The 17945-nt window shown below is 33.1% G+C and overlaps 1 protein-coding gene across 4 annotated transcripts in view; it reads left to right on the top strand.

Annotated features, from left to right (window-relative positions):
* LOC114327208 (scavenger receptor class B member 1) overlaps positions 1 to 17945 on the top strand; it is a 633383-nt gene that overhangs the window by 281838 nt on the left and 333600 nt on the right. For 2 of the 4 annotated variants that reach the window (XM_028275754.2, XM_028275773.2), the window contains one exon: positions 11109 to 11143. The exons of the other annotated variants lie outside the window; for them this stretch is intronic. The gene's annotated coding sequence lies outside the window, so the exon portion shown is untranslated. The remainder of the gene's footprint in view (positions 1 to 11108; positions 11144 to 17945) is intronic. 4 annotated transcript variants of the gene reach the window in all.

Here is a 17945-nt window from a genome sequence, read left to right as displayed (position 1 = left end):
TCCAAATTTTCATGCAATTCGGAGTTGCCCCTGAAAATTACACGGTGTCGCCGAATTTCCCGTTCATTTACTAGGCTATTTTCTTGTGGCATCTTAATGCAATTTACTATTTTTTTTTGGAATAAGCCACAATTTTACTTTAAAATTAAGTTTATTTAACGTTTCGATTGGCAGTTCGGAAATACATCTCAAAATAAAAAATATTATTAAATTATATAATATCTTAAATGATAATAAATTTATCGTAGCATGGTATTTCTTGTGGTGCATTGTAAATTCGTTGTCTGACATATTGAAAAAGGCTTTGAAAAAGCCAAATTTGATTTTTTTCTTTATTTTTAATGGTTTATTTGCATTTTATGCTTAAAATAAGCATTTTACGAAAAAAAAAATACAATACTAACTTTTGTCTTAGAAAAACCACAAACTACCAAAAAGAGTTTTTGAAGGTTTGAGTTGAAATATAAATGATTTGCGTAAATAGTTTTGAAGATGTTTTCTTGTGGCATCTTAATGCAATTTACTTTTTTTTTTGGAATAAGCCACAATTTTACTTTAAAATTAAGTTTATTTAACGTTTCGATTTGCACTTCGGAAATACTTCTCAAAATACGAAATATTATTAAATTAAACAAATTTTGTTATTTGTTACTTGATAAAAAAATTCTTTTAATAATGTAATTTTTTAGCTGACTCATTCATATTGATAATCATCATCAATGGTGCTACAGCCCTATAAAAGAGTCTCGACCTTCTCAAGTCTATTACGCCAGTCAGTTCTATCCATTGCCAACTGTTGCCAGTTTGCTGCGCCTATTTTTCTACCATCCTCATCTACACCATCCTTCCATCTGAGTTTTGGCCTACCCTATTTGTACTTCACAAAGGTTGTGACATACGCATTTTTCTAGGATGGTTGTTCTGCTGTGATCTTGCTAGATGTCTTGCCCATCTTAGTCTTCCTATTTTTATAAGAGATGATACGTCTTTACCACCAAATATATGTTTATAGACTGGGTATTCTTTTAGAAAAGAGAGAAAGAAAAGAGAGAAAAGAATACCCAGTCTGTGAGAAAACGCCGAAATAATACTTTTACACAAGAAAGGAGACACTACTAATATTAAAAACTACAGACCTATAAGTTTGTTGTCACACTTATACAAATTGATAACAAGAATAATAACCAACCGCATAACACAAAAACTTGATTTATATCAACCAGTTGAACAGGCGGGATTTCGAAAAGGGTTTGGTACTATAACGATCACTTACAAACCATCAGAACACTGGTCGAAAAACCACAGGATATAATGTACCTTTACATATGGCATTTATTGAGTTTCACAAGGCTTTTGATAGTATTGAAACCTGGTCCTTTTGTCAGCCCTAAGGGATGCTCGAATAGACTCACGGTACACTACACTCATTAAAGACATTTATGAACAGACTACAATCCACATCAAAATCAATGAAGACGAAAAACCGAAAAAATACGCCTTGGTAAAGGTATTAGACAAGGTGATACAACAAATTTCACCAAAACTTTTTAACTTAGCATTGGAAAATGTATTCAAACAGCTCGAATGGGACGAAAAAGGTCTAAACATTGATGGTGTACGTTTGAGTCATTTGAGGTTTGCGGACGACATAGTATTATTCAGTACAGATATCAAGAAACTGGAGCAAATGATGAAGGAATTAAACCAGCAGTCAAATAAAATAGGTCTCAAAATGAATCTTCAGAAAACAAAAATAATGAGTAATGTACAAACTAATCTTGTTATTGACAACATCAGTCTTCAAAATGTAGACTACTATATATATTTTGGACATACCATTAAAATCGGCAAAGAAAACCAAATAGCCGAAATAAAAATATGTATGCTTAGACGCATACAATTGTCTTGGGTAGCTTTCGGCAAGTTAAGATTTATCTTGAAGAATAAAGATATACCAATGTATACCAAGATATACCAGTTTCTAACAAATGTATCTTGCCTGTAACCACATATGGACTGGAGTCCATGGCCTTTACAAAGAAAACCTTAGAGCAGCTCAGTACAACCCAAAGAGCGATGGAGAGGGCCATGCTAGGGATTAGTTTGAGAGACAGAATTCGAAATATCGACATTCGTGAAAGAACAAAGATTACTGATGTCGCAGAACGTATAGCAAGTAAGTGGCAATGGGTCAGACATGTCGGGCAGATGATATCAAACAAGTCGCGGGCAAGCAGTGGATGAGAATTACTAAGAGTAGAAATCGATGGAAGCAAATGGAAGAAGCCTATGTCCAGCAGTGGACGAACACAGACTGAAGAAAAAGAAGAAGAATATGTTTATATCTGTCGCATATCTCGTAGTTGTACCTCCTCCTTCAAACACCATTTTCACAGATGCCACCGATATTGAAAATTCAGACATATATATTATACATTTTAAAGTAGATTACCCCAAAATAATATCATTGTTATTGAGTAGCATTCCTGGGACGATTTTATTGGAAAAACTTTAGAATTCCTGTCAAAAAAAACATAACATGTAATTTGTCTTTAAAAAGACAAGATAGTAGAACCTCCTGTTAGTGTCCCCAAAGATAATTATAGGGAAAAACCAGGAAATAAGCTCTGGATGCTATCCGGCCATGGTAATTATTGGCTCTTATATTAAGTTTACTCTGAATATTAACACCAAACTCTGATTTTAAATATATTTTAGTTTCCATTTACCCATCTCTTCCATTCTTTTCTAAGTACGGTCATTGTTTTCAATTCCTCGATTGATTTTTCTTTAACTTTTCCCGCCTCTACTAGTTGTTGTGTTCATTTTTTTCTTGGTCTTCCTTTTTTTTTTAATTTTTCCGTCATTAGTAATCATGCTTCCCAGGTATTCGTAAGTTGTAACTATTTCCAGTTCTAAGTTTTTGCAATTTATCTTTATATTATTATTTTCTTTATCTGCTTTACCGTTGATGTTATCATTATCTTACTTTTTTCCTCATTTATTTCCATTTTTAGTTCTTCCATTTGCTCTACACATATATCCATTAGTTTCTGAATTTTGTTCTCGGAATCTGCTATTAGTACTATGCCATTCGCATACATTAAGGACTCTATTGCTACCGCTTGTAATCTATGGTATCCTATTATGAATGGTACGGGAGCAAAGTATGCTAAATTTGCAGTCACTCGAGCGTTATGGGGACCTATTGGCTTGTGATTATTAGGCCCTAAAATCAAAAACAGTTAAGTAAAATTTTCCATTTTAGTGGGCGCTTTCCATTTGTTAATTTAATTTTCCATTTCCAACAATCGATTTTTCCGATTATAGCGCCATCTATCCATAACTCGAAAAAATGTCTCGAATAAAAGTTGCTTATTTTTACATAAAGAATACAAATCAATAATGAATTGCAATAAAAATTTGGGGGTCCCATTTAAGATTTTAAAGTAACCCCCCACCCCACCTCCGTGGGGGGTCGTGTTTGGTACCATTCGATAGATTTTTCAAAAACATTTTGAAAGTGTATTTTGCAGTTTTTCGATCTGGTGTTCATTCTGCGAAATATATCGCGGGGTTTGTATTTAAAATTTTAAATTTACCTCCCACCCCTCTCCGTGGGGGGTCATGTTTAGTACCATTCGATAGATTTTTAAAAAATATTAAAGACGTATTTTTTAGTTTTTCGATCTGACGTTCGTTTCGCGAAATATTCGCTTTTTTTGTGAAACTTTTTGACTCACCCATCTCCTTACGCCCCGCTCAAATCGTCAGATTTTTGAAATATACACTCTTTTGCATGTACTTAACTTACCTTATCTTAACCTGACAATTTCGAGTATTTTTAAGGATAGATTTTTTTTCGGGCCCCCCTTAACGAACTTCCCTGTGTTAAGAGCCAATATATGGTAGAGGTACATCTGCAGGGTTCCAGGTTTCTCCCCATATGATAATCTGACGCGCTCGAGTAACTGAAAAAATCACCGCTTGGGCTCCCCTACCATTATTATTGTCTCTAGTTGGTTGGTTCTTACTTTAGTATTTTTGATTAATTCGTTCATTACATGAATAGCAAAAGGCTGAGACTATCTCCTTGTTTTATATAAAATACCTCTCTTCCCTTTATAAAAAAACTCATTCCCACAAAAAATAGTTAATTGCTAAAAAATTGTTTTAAATAAATAATTTGCCGAGGAAAACATTTGGTATATTTTAATATTCGGTAAACATTCGAAAACATTTTTAAACATAGCCCATAGCCTACTGGCATCATAATCAGATCTATCGATTAGAATAAGTTTCAGCCTTTGTGGTCTATTTCGTTGACTGTTTCCCTGGTTGACCTGCAGAACATTCATAATCATCCTTAACAACCATTCCATCCATCGTTGAATGCAAGTCTCCTTTAGGTGTGTCCACGGTGTGTCCATTAATTTATGTTTATTGTTCTTTTGCATACATCATTGTCAAAAAAAAACAAAAAAATGAACAAAAAATTTTGATACGTTGAAATATTTCGTCATGATGTTGGCAGCTGTTTGAAGATGTCATTCAATCTATAACATTCATCAATGTTTGTTTGACTGGTTTTTTGAATATTTAATTTTTTTTCATTACGAATATTTACAAATTTGATACGAATGTTTACAATATTAATAAAGTTTTTTTGTTTTAAACAATCCAATTAAAAACGAGATTTTTGTCACAAATTATTATCAACTAAATTTGGGAAAAAATTATAGATGTTTGTGTTTTATAATTTTTTTATGCAAATGAAGTGGAATTCGCATTAAAATAAAATACACGGTGTCCCAATGAAAATGTATGCCCTCTTAAAACACGGCAAAATAAATATTTTAACAAGAAAATCCACCTCCGACGCCCCTGAGGGGCATAAGGAGTTTCGAGAAAGAAGAAGAAGACAAAAAAATCCAAAAACCGGTTGATCTTCACTTTTTTCATTATTGCCGTGAATTTTTGTAATTGTTTTCTAAGCGGGGATTTCTGCAGTTACTCGAGCGCGTCAGATTATCATATGGGGAGAAACCTTGTACCCTGTAAATGTACTTATACCATATATTGGCTCTTAATACATGGGAGTTCGTTAAGGGGGGTCCGACAAAAAAATCTATCCTTAGAAAAACTCGAAATCGTCAGATTAAGATAAGATAAGTTGCGTACATGCAAAACAGTGTATATTTCAAAAATCTGACGATTGGGAAATGGGCGAGTCACAAAGTTTCACAAGAAAAAAGCGAATATTTCGCGAAATGAACGACAGATCGAAAAACTAAAAAATACGTGCTCAATATTTTCAAAAATCTAATCTTAATTTAAAATTTTAAATACTAAGCCCGCGATATTTCGCGAAATGAACATCAGATCGAGTTATTTGTAAATATTTTTATCAAACAATCCTGCAAAAATCAGTTGTAAGGATATACATTTTATGACTCTTTATGATGTGTGTGCTCCCGCCCCCTCCATATCGGATTCGCACTATTGAGGCATAAATGATGATTTTTTTGCAGGTTTGTTTGATAAAAAAACTTACAATCTACTATTAAATATTGTTCGTCAACTTTATAAGGGTACTGAAGTTGTGTGACTCGACATGAATAACTGAATAAAAAATGTTTCATAAGGGAGGTAATAATTTTTTGTGTAGGCCCAAGGTCTATAATGAAAGAGCTATAAAAATAATCCATTTTAGTCTAGAGCCAGGGGATTGAGTGTGCACTTTTGTGTCCCCTGGGTACCTTGCCGGTTTCTTTTTATGTTTTTTGGTGCGTAGCTCCAAAGGTTAGCTCCTATTAGAGCTATTTAATTTTACCAAGATGACAATTGTTTCTTTTGAAATAATAAACAAAATGGCATTTCGTAAACTTTGATCCGACTGTTAGAACCGGATTTATAACAAGTTTCATGAAAAACAATTGCAAATTGGGCATTCGATGGAGTTCTTCCAAGTATAACTCAGCTTTCATATTGTGCGATTAACCTTTTTAAAACCCCCCATTTTAAAGGTAATTGTTTCAGCTATAAAAAGAAGTTTTCAAAATTACTTTATCTTTATTAATAAAAAAGTTATAACAATTAAAACTGAAAACCTTTTTTAAAATATAAGTTATTTGCTTGTCGGCACATTTAAACATTTTTTTAGGGGGTCGCAATCCTCAGTGCAGGGTTAAAATTGCAAGAATTAATTTTGCAAACAATTTTATTTGCCGTGTCTTAGTAGAGTTAAAATTTTCGTTGGGACACCGTATCTACATATTATCAAAATATGTACCAAACAACTTTGTAATTTATCTAAACATTTGCATTTTTTAAATTATACTTTATATAACAAGATTCTATGCTCGTACCGTTAAAAAATGACATAAAAAATTATTCGTCAAACAGTTAAACATAATAATTTATAGTTGTTATTAAATTTTAGATACTTCTGGAAAAAAACTTGGTATATCTTATGTAGTTGTTGCTCGAAAACTGGTATACTACGGACGCTACATTTATAATGAGGCAATTTAAGAGAAATGATTGGAATACAACAAACCGGCATATTAAATTTATGTTTCGTGGACCTTAAGAAAGCATTTGACAGGCACATTAAAGGACGTCATCCATTTTTTATACTCGAGAGAGGTACCTCTAGGAATAATTAAAACGATCGAAAACATCTACCAGAACAACACAATAAAAGTAAAAATGGAAGATGAAATAACTAACCCAATTGAAGCCGGCAATGAGATAAGACAGGGGGATTCCTTGAATTCTTTATTGTTCAACCTGATCATGGACGAAATAATAAAAAAAGTAAGAACTAAAAAAGGATACCAAATGGGAGAAAAATAACTTAAAATAATCTGATTTACAAGTGAAGATGATTTACAACGTATGCTGCAACAATTTAACATAACCGCCAGAAAATTTAACATGTTAATTTCCTCAAAAAAGACAAAATGCGCGGTTATAACAGCAGATCCAATAAGATGTAAATTGTAGCTGGAAGATCAGATCATAGAACAAGTGATGGAGTTTAAATACCTAGGTATCACACTACAGGGTTACGCAATTGAACTGTTACCTATTCAAACGACCATAATTTTTGGTGTGAAATTATTTTTTATTGATTCAAATGACAAAAATCTGTGAAAATAATCAAAATTTCAGAATCCACTCATTTTAGCTCGATGTGGCCACATTTTGCCTTGAATATGGCCTCCAAACGATCAAAAAACGAGTTGCATGCTGCACGAATGTGATCGAATGTGATCTTCCGGTATTTTGGCCATTTCTTCAGCGCATCCATGCTGGCATATTTTTTAGTCCTCACCTTGCTCTCCAAAATGGACCAGATGGAATAGTCCATCGGATTTGCGTCTGACGAATTCTAAAGCCATTGTGTGGATGAAATGAAGTGTGGAACATGGTTTTTTTAACCATTCTTGGTTCACACTAGCTTTATAAGACGGTGCCGAGTCTTGCTGGAACGTCCATGATCTACAACCGAAATGTTTGCATGGCCATGGCTCTAAAGCAGCTTCTAAAACATTTTCCTGATAATAAGTTGCATTGACTTTGACACCAGATTCAATAAAAATGATTGGAGAGCGTCCATCAGCGGTTACAGCTGCCCATACCATTACTTGAGATGAGAAATTGCTTCGGGTGGTCGTACGTAGGCTCAAACTTTCGTAGGTGCGTTCGGTCAAGTAAACATGATCATTTTGAGAGTTTATGAACTGCTCAATAGGGAAATTTTTCTCATCAGAGGACACTATGTTCGGAAATTCGCCACGTTCGTGCAAGCGTAACAACTCCTTTGCTCTTTCAAGCCGAATTTTTTTTTGCTTTGATGTAAGATTGTGTGCTTTTTGGAACTTATAAGGCTTGACCTTGAGCTCCTGTTTCAATATTCGTTGCATGCTTCACTGGGATATTTTCAGTTCTTTGGCCATTTGATTACCACTACGACATGGATTTCGCTCAAGTCGAGCCTTCACTTTCCGAACTATTTCAGGTGATATTGCTGTTTTTTTTTCGTCCACCATCATAGCGTTTGGCAATGCTACCAGTATCATTATAACGAGTTATGGTGCGATACACAAACATTTTATTCACTTTGAGGTGTTTGAGCTGACCAACAATAGCTGGTTGTGATTTTCCCGCCAAATATAACGCAATTACACTATTAAATTTCATTGCGACTAACTTTTCTTGTATGTATAAAAGATGCAAATGCTTTTGACGGCTTATTAAACAATAATATACTGAAGTGTTATCAGAACAACTTTGACGTATCGATTATCGATTTGCCAGATATATCGATGTGAAGTTGGTAACAGTTCAATTGCGTAACCCTGTATCTAGCAACGGAAGGCTCGAAACAGAAGTGGAAGATCCATTGAATAAAGCAAACAGAGCCACATGTTACCTAAATGACACAATATGGAGAAATAAAAATATCGGAAAAGAAATGAAAGGCAGAATTTACAAAACAGTCATCAGACCAATTATAACATACGCGGCAGAAACACGACCCGGCACAGAGAGGACAAAAAGATTGCTCGAAACGGCGGAGATGAAAACACTTCGAAAAATCGATGATAAGACTCTATGGGACAGAGCTAGAAGTACAGATATACGATGGAGATGCAAGGTGGATCACATTAATAACTGGGTAAGAAACAGAAGAATAGAATGGAATGACCACATAAGCCGAATGACAGACGGTTCCCCAATAGGAAGACGATCAGTGATAAGACCACGAAAACGAAGGAACGACAACTTACTAGAGGCACATTGAATATACAAAAAGAAGAAGAAGATGTTATTTGTTTCAGCCGTCTAAGGACCTCTCCTCATTTCTAACTGTTAATCAAGCTTATTCTCAGTTTTCGTCTTTATACCAATATTTCAAAGGCTTCCGAAATTTTAAGCATACCTACTCTCACAATAGCTTTGTTTTGAGAATGATTTCCGAAGTGGAAATCGAAACGTCAAATATACTTATTTTGAAGTAAAATTCTAGATTATTCCCAACAAAAGTAGCAAATTAAAATGTCTTCGATATATCTTCTAATTCTCATCCTGTTTTCCTCAGTACTGTCCTGTTTGCTTGACGTCAACTGGTCATTCCTTGCTTTACAGTACCATTTGACATCCTTTATCTATCAATAGTAACCGTTTGCTTTTTTATTCATGTCACAATTTGTGATACTGGGGAATAGTTTGGTTTAACAATAAACATAAAGAAAACAAAAACCATGGTTATCAGTAAGAGGGGCAAAGTTATTACAAGGATCCAGATAAAAAATGAAGATATTGAACAAGTGGACAAAATTAAATACTTAGAACTCTGGATTACAGAAGTTCTAAATCAGAAATCAGAATGTCGATAAAGTCTACAGCAATCCAGAATCCAGAGCAGCTTTTTTGAAGATGAAGAAATTTCTGAGTCACCAAAGACTCAATCTGTAAATCCGATATCGGATGGTAAAATACTATATCCACTCTATTCTTCTTTATGATGTCGAAGCCTGGACTGTTAATGTTGACTTAATGAGAAAGCTGGATGCTTTTGAGATGTGGCTTTTTAGGAGACTTTTGAAAATACCATAGACCGATCATATTACGAACGAAATGGTATTACACAGAATGGGAAGAGACAGAGAACTTTTGACCGCCATTAAAAGGCGAAAGACAGCATATTTGGGCACATATTCAGAAATGATAAGCAGTGCCGGATTTACCACTAGGCCGACTAGGCCGCGGCCTAGGGCCGCAAGCAAATGGGGGCCGCAAGCAAATGGGGGCCGCAGCGTTTTGTAAAAACAAACTTTTTTGGTAAAAAAATTTTACTAATTGAATTGAAATCAGTAAACAATTTTTCAAATAAGAGAGTGGCTATTCTACTAAACACGTGGTACGGTATTTTACAACGTTTTGACAAGAGTAGTATATATTTTCTATCTTCTTCTTAAGGTGCCTTCTCCATTACTGAAGGTTGGCTATAACTACAGCAAATTGTTCTCTATCTTGAGCGGTTTTTAGTACCTATCGAATTTGTGTCCATGCCTGTCCAGTCTCTCAAGTTCTTCAGCCAAGAGCATTTTCTTCTTCCTAAACCTCTTCTTCCTTCCACTTTCCCTTCCATTATGAGTCGTAAAAAGTTGTATCTTTCTCCTATGTAAATTATTTCCTAGATCACTCGTTTTTCTGTTTCTTACAATATTTAGGAATTCTCCTTCAGTCTCCATTCTTCTCAGCACCTCGTTGTTGGTCACGTGATCTGTCCAAGAGATCTTCAGCATCCTTCGAAAAACCAACATCTCAAAGGCTTCTATAAATATAGAATTATTTTTTTTCTTTTTTCGAAATTTCTATAAATATAGAAATTGTTAGAGCTGTTTTGGGGTTTTAGCCAAATTTGCAAACCAAGATTATTTAATAATTTAACCTATAACCAATAATTTCAACCTATTTATGTTCGTATTCAAATAGAACATTAAAGGCATTTCTATTCATTTATGTTATACTTTGTATTACGAATTTTAAAAAGTAAAATTAAAATAAACGTTTTAATTATTATTATTATTAAGTCTTTATGTTTTAATTAATAATAATAAACAATTTTAATAATAAACAATCGTGAAGTTATCGGGGGCCGCTCGGGGTAATTTGGCCTAGGGCCGCAAATACCCTAAATCCGGCACTGATGATAAGTACGAGTTGTTGAAGCTGATTGTGAAGGGTAATATCGCACGAAAAAGGGATCCTGGTAGACAACAAACTTCCTGGCTGAAAATCATTCGCGACTGGACCGGGTTAAACATCCAGACGTTTTTAATAAAAGCAGAAGATTATTAGTGAAGTCGGCACTAAAGGAAGAAGAATATTCATACTTGCAACTCTTTTCAATCTCAGGTTTTTTTTCATACCTAAATAAGGTGATCAATTGGTACATCTACAAACACTTGGGTATGTTTTGACTAATACTATCTTTTAAATCATGGAGGATTTTTTATTTTGCTGTAATATTACTTGTGAACATTTAAGTATATTTTCAGATCTCATAATAATAATATTTTTTTTATTTACAGGTACGTACCAAATAATTACATCACTCGTATTTTCAGTAAGTATATACTTTATATGAAAATTTTTGTTTTATTGTAATGTTCTATCATATTTTATCTCTATTGTATAAAATACCACATCTTTATAAATTGCAGACGAAAATTTTTGTATGATAATGATAACCAATAATTACCACTTCTTCTCCTTTTTATAATTTATCTTCCACAGTTCTTCTTCTACTACTTATTTAAAATTATCAACATAAGTTGGTATATTTTTTTACAAATGTATACTTATACTAGTATGTTATATTCATACTCTCCAAAAAGATCGTTTTGCTCTCTTTCCTCTCTTCATTGCAAAAAAAAGAAAATTGAACTGATTTTCTGCATATAAATGTACCATTTTGGATGCAAAAATTTTGTTTGTGTTTGACCCTTTTATATTTGAATTTCTTAGAGATCGTATAAAAATCTGGAAGTTTGGTTCCAGTATGTTTCGATGTTCAGTAGTCAAAAAGCTATCTATAATACTGGGGCCACAGTAACGTCTAATGCCGTTAATTAACGCGTTATTTGACATTAAAGAGAGGTGAAGCCACGACTTAGCGCGCTAATTTTTGTTAATTGCCATTATTAGGGAGTAGTCTGGGCTGATTATCGGAGAATAGGCCATTTTTGGGAAAAGTTATTTACCAGCAATTTTATTGCTGAAATCGAATTATAAGATCCTATATATTAATAATATAGGTATGCAAAGTCCTCAGATAGTGTGCTACTTTTTTTATAAACAAAATGGCGCTCGAAAATCGTGTTTTTTTCAATTATTGCTCTAGAACTCCGACGATTTTAACTTTACAACAAAAACACTCAAATAAAAATTCACCGTGATTAAATTCTGCATAGAGACGTGTTTTTCCCGATCTGCTCCGACGAAAATTTTCCTCGGTAAATGCGGGTGTTCCCAACGAAATCTTTAATTTTCAAATAAAGTTTTAGATAAGTAATTATTTACCAATAATTAAATAATTTGGTGACTTAAAAGCCTTCTTGGTTTAGATTATAGTTCCAGAAGCTGGTGAAAATTAAACGAATATTTTAGCAACAATTCAATTGTTAATTAATAATTTACGGTCGCAATAATAACCAAAATAATTATTATACACTGATCAAACTTTGAAATCTTATAAAGATGAGATGCCTACTTAACATTTTGTCGACAAAATATAATTTTTTTATTTTTTTGCATAATCTTTAAATGTTTAAAAAAATAGTTATAAACAAATTAACGTTTCTCAGAAAGTTTTTATTATATTATAATTTTTAAAAAATAGCTAAAATGCGCATTTAAAATATCTTGAAAATGAATACTTTAAAACTTTTTTGCAACCATTTGAAAACAAGTTATGAAACAGCAAAGTAAACATACGATTACTACGGTGTTAATATTTTTTTTTAATTCTTTCAAAGCGTAGAAGTGAGTTTAAAGTACAAGCTAATTATTTATAAAACAATATCGATTATCAGCTTAATGGTTATATTTTAATTAAAGATTATAAATATATTTTTTTGTAATTTACACGCGCGAAAGTAGAATAATACAGTACCGTAGCTACCCGCCCACATACACAACTCGCGCGAGTTTAAGCGTGTCAGTCGCTTCGAGTGAACATTTTATCTCCGGCTCTGTATCAAGCCTACTTTCGCGCTTAAAATTACAAAAAAAAGTATTTTTAATCTTTGATTAAAATATAACCATTGCACTAATTTTTGACATTCTTTGTGAGTAATTATATTGTACCATAGACTCACTTTTAAGCTTTGAAACAATTAAAACAAATTATAAACAATGGAGTTATCGTATATATATTTTGCTGTTTCCTAACTTTTTTGCAAATGGTTGGAAATTTTTTTAAAGCATTCATTTTCAAGACTAATGAAATACGCATTTTAAGTATTTTTTAAAATTAGAATATAATAAACAATTTCTAAGAAATGTTAATTTGTTTATAACAATTTTTTTTAAACATTTAAAGATTATGCAAAAAAATGAAAAATTTATATTTTGTTGACAAAATATTAAATAGGCATCACACCTTTATAATCTTTCTAAGTTTGATCAATGTCTCATGATTATTTTGGTTGTTATTGCGACTGTAAATTGTTAATTAACAATTGAATTGTTGCTAAAATATTCGTTTCATTTTAACCGGCTTCTGAATTTATAATCTATACCAGGAAAGCTTTTATTTCACCAAGCTATATAATTATTGATAAATAATTACTGGCCCAAAAAATTTATTTGAAAATTCGAGATTTTGTTGGGAAAACCCACATTTTCCGAGGAAAATTTTCGTCGGAGCAAATCGGGAAAAACATGCCTCTATGTAAAATTAAATTGGGGTGAATTTTTATTTGAGTATTTTTGGTGTAAAGTTAAAATCTTCTGAGTTATAGAGCAATAAATGAAAAAAATACGATTTGTCGGCGCCATTTTGTTTATAAAAAAAGTAGCACACTATCTGTGGACTTTGCATACCTATATTAATAATATATAGTATCTTATAATTCGATTAAAGCAATAAAATTGCTGGTAAATAACCTTTCTTTGTACTTTACTAATTAGACCAACGTATTATAACTATTTTTTTTTCAAAATTTAAAGATTATGCAAAAAAAAAGAAAAATTTATATTTTGTCGATAAAATATTAAACAAGCATCTCATCTTTATAATCTTTATAAGTTTGATCAATGTATCATGATTATTTTGATTATTATTGCGATCGTAAATTGTTAATTAACAATTGAATTGTTGCTAAAATATTCGTTTAATTTTCACCGGCTTCTGGAATTACAATCTATACCAAGAAATCTTTGATGTCACTAAGATATTTAATTATTGATGAATAATTACTTACTTAAAACTTTATTTGAAAATTATAGTTTTTGTTAGGAAAACCCGCATTTTCCGAGGAAAATTTTCGTCGGAGCAAATCGTGAAAAACATATACATATGCAGAATTTAATTGCGGTGAATTTTTATTTGGGTGTTTTTGTTGTAAAGTTAAAATCTTCGGAGTTATAGAGCAATAATTGAAAAAAATACGATTTGTCGGCGCCATTTTGTTTATAAAAAAAGTAGCACACTATCTGCGGACTTTGCATACCTATATTATTAATATATAGGATCTTCTAATTCGATTCCAGCAATAAAATTGCTGGTAAATAACTTTTCCATGAATTTTGCTAATTAGCCCAGAGTAGAGCAGATTTATATGCGATCAATTTTGATGAAATATGCGCATATATATGCAGTAAAAAATTACGAAATGTGAGCAAGATATGCACAAAAATTTAAAAAATGCGCATTTTGAGAAACCACAAATATTCTATTCTAGGGGGTTCTTTTATAGGGGGCGGCAATCTTATTTATTATCTTTCAAATAAAATCATTATTTTTTATATATGCAATTTATTCACATTTTTTTACAAAAACTGATACCAATAGTTACCTATTTAAATAATCACTACAATGTGTTTTTCCCAAATTTTCTACGAGGAAATATTTTCTTTGATCAGATAAAATATTTTTATAACTTGAAAAACTCCTTTTAACATCAACAGAAGTAATTGGGGCGTATTTAAAATAATTTGTTAAAGCCGAAAATTCTGCACCAAAATCAATTTCAAAATTTCCATTAAAAATTCCATTAAAGACGGGCTCTGATCTAAAGCATGAATATTTCAATTTCCGTTAGAAAATCGTAAAACTATGGTCAAAGGTGTAAATTCTCTTAACAATAGGGGATTTAAAAGAATCACCAGAATTATAGGTACCTACTAAATTGGGATACAAACTGTACTAAATATAATAAAAGTAAATAAAATTCGGATTTCCCGATAAACCATCCTTCATCATTTTAATATCCTACAATAATTATATACCGGCGTACTATAAGCACTATAAGTACTTTGTGTTAAGATCGGGTATTTTCTAAGAAAAAATGAACAGGCAGTCAATGAGCCGTCTCTCTTCAGGTAGTTCTCGAATTAATAGATACGACAGCTTGTGCGGGGAAATATTTTGTGTCGAATTAAAAAATTTAAATTTTTTTTGGACTTAAATGTTTTTAAATATGCACAAAATATGCATGTTTCTTTAAAAATATGCAAAATTTAGTAAAGTTCTCAAATATGCGAAATATGCATGCGATATGCATTTAGCATAAAATCCGTTCCCTAGCCATTATTAATGCCGTTAAACGTTAGGCGATAGATCGGTTGGAGGTTTCTTTCCACACTCCAAAGGAGTTACTCCGTTACTTATAGTGTTGTTGTGGCTACACTTACACTGTTTGAATTTGTTCTCAACAAGTTTCAAGTTTCTCTGCAGCGCAGCAGAGTAATTTGTTTTGTGAAATAGGTACATACTATTCTACGAAAATGGAGTGGAGTAATGTGAAAGGAATTTTTAACAGTGTTTGATACAGAACCTTGTTTATGGGATCCCCGACAAAAATCACATAAAAATCGTGGTGTTTATGGTGACGCTTGGCGTCGAATTGTGCAGTCATTATCTTTTCCAGCGACGTCGACGGTAGAAGATTTGAAAAATAAAAAAGACACACTTATGGGATACTATAGGACCCATTTAAATAAATATAAAAAATCGTTAAAATCTGGCATGGGAACGAATGAAGTAGATAAAAGCTGGTTTGCATTTGATGTCATGCATAGTTTTCTTCAGGCGGGTTTTAGGAAAAACTTTGGCACTAACGACCACCTACACTGCATAAAAGGAATTATAGAAAAATCTATCGAATACAACCGACCATTGGTCCTGGCTTTCGTAGACTTTCGCAAATCATTTGATACGATAGAAATTAACAGCATAATGAGAGCATTGGAGGAAAGTCGTATAGATTATCGGCACTCCAAACTGATAGCGAACATATACAATAATGCAACCATGACCGACCGAATACACAAAGACACCAAATCTATAAAAGTCAAAAGAGGAATTAGACAGGGAGACACGTTATCTCCCAAACTCTTTAAGCAGTACTTGAACATGCTTTCAAACAAATGAAGTGGGACGCCAAAGGAATAAATGTCGACGGTGAAAGGCTCTCCCACCTACGATTCCCAGACGACATTGTTCTTATACAACTTAAAAGAGATTAGAACTATGCTTACTGAGTTAGATGCCGCCTGTGAAAAAATTGGTTTAAACATAAATTTTGGAAAGACACAATACATGACAAGCCTGGTACCAAACGAAAATCCAAAAGTCGACGTCAACGAAATAGCATTGGTCCATAAATATAAATACTTAGGGCATGAAATCCAAATTGCCAGGGACAATCAAACTGCTGAATTACAGAGAAGGGTCACCTTAGCATGGGCCGCATATGGAGCTCTATCAGACATCTTCAAGAGCAATTTGCCAAATTATTTGAAAAGGAAGACGTTCAACCAATGTGTGCTTCCAGTCATGATTCACTACTTGGACTGACTCTCAGAGATAGGGTCAGAAACGAAGAAATCAGAAGAAGGACAGGCGTCACAGATGTCACAGAGCGAGTAGCATGGCTGAAGTGGAATTGGGCGGGCCATGTAGCCAGAATGAAGGACGGGAGGTGGACCCAAAAAATTAGAATGTGGAGACCAAGAGAAGACAGAAGAAGTAGAGGTAGACCACCTACACGATGGACAGACGACGTCAAAAGGATTGCTGGGAATTGGTTGCAGAAAGCCCAAGATCGAAAAAACTGGAAGAAATTACGGGAGGCCTATGTTCAACTTTGGATGCAAAAGGCTGGATGATGACTACGCGCTAAAATAAGTGTGGCCAGTCACTTCAACGCGCAGTTTATTTCATCATTTTTGGTGTGTTAATTAATACGATAATGGACGTTAGACGTTAACGTTACTGTGGCCACAGCCGATACGTAAAATATAGACGTGAAGATTAAGTTTATATGGATAAGTCCCATTTGAATCATTTTAGTAATTCCCTAGCTATTTAATCCCGAGTTAGTTCTTCTACTTGTACTTATATTTTGTTGTCTGGATCTTTTCGATTGCAATTGATTAACCTTAGAAATATTTATTGTATAAAATAAGTGGATATCGTCCTTTACTTTCTTAAAGTCCACAAAACATAAATAGGTATGCCATATTTTTTGTATGTATTCAAATGATCTTGTACTTGCATCATTATAAAAATATATCATCGGTGCATGATCTTTCTGACCTAAAAATATATTGTTCTTCTGCTAGTGTTATAATTTCATTCAGTTCATTTGTCATCATTTTGGTATGGTAGGGGAGCTCAATCGGGGATTCTTGCAGTTCCTCGAGCTCGTCAGATTATCATATGGGGATAAACCGTACCCTGTAAATGTACCTCTACTATATATTGGCTCTTAATACAGGGGAGTTCGTCAAGGGGGGTCCGAAAAAAAAACTATCCTTAGAAAAACATGAAATCGTCAGGTTAAGATAAGGTAAGTTAAGTACATGCCAAACAGTGTATATTGAAAAATCTGACGATTTGAGTGGGGCGTAAGGAAATGGGTGAGTCCAAAGTTTCATAAAAAAGTGAATATTTCGCGAAATAAACGTCACATCGAAAAACTAAAAAATACGTTTTCAATATTTTTCAAAAATCTATCGAATGACACTAAACACGACCCCCACGGAGGTGGGGTGGGGGTTACTTTAAAATCGTAAATAGGAGTCCCTCTTTTTTATTGCAGATTTGGATTCCTTACGTAAAAAAAATAACTTTTGTTCGAGATATTTTTTCGAATTATGGATAGATTTACTATGGATTTTTCGAGTAACTGCAAATTTAG

Source organism: Diabrotica virgifera, chromosome 4 (assembly GCF_917563875.1).
Source record: "Diabrotica virgifera virgifera chromosome 4, PGI_DIABVI_V3a".
Taxonomy (NCBI): Eukaryota; Metazoa; Arthropoda; class Insecta; order Coleoptera; family Chrysomelidae; genus Diabrotica; species Diabrotica virgifera.
The sequence above is the reverse complement of the archived record's forward strand: the minus strand, read 5'-3'. Positions and strand labels throughout refer to the sequence as shown.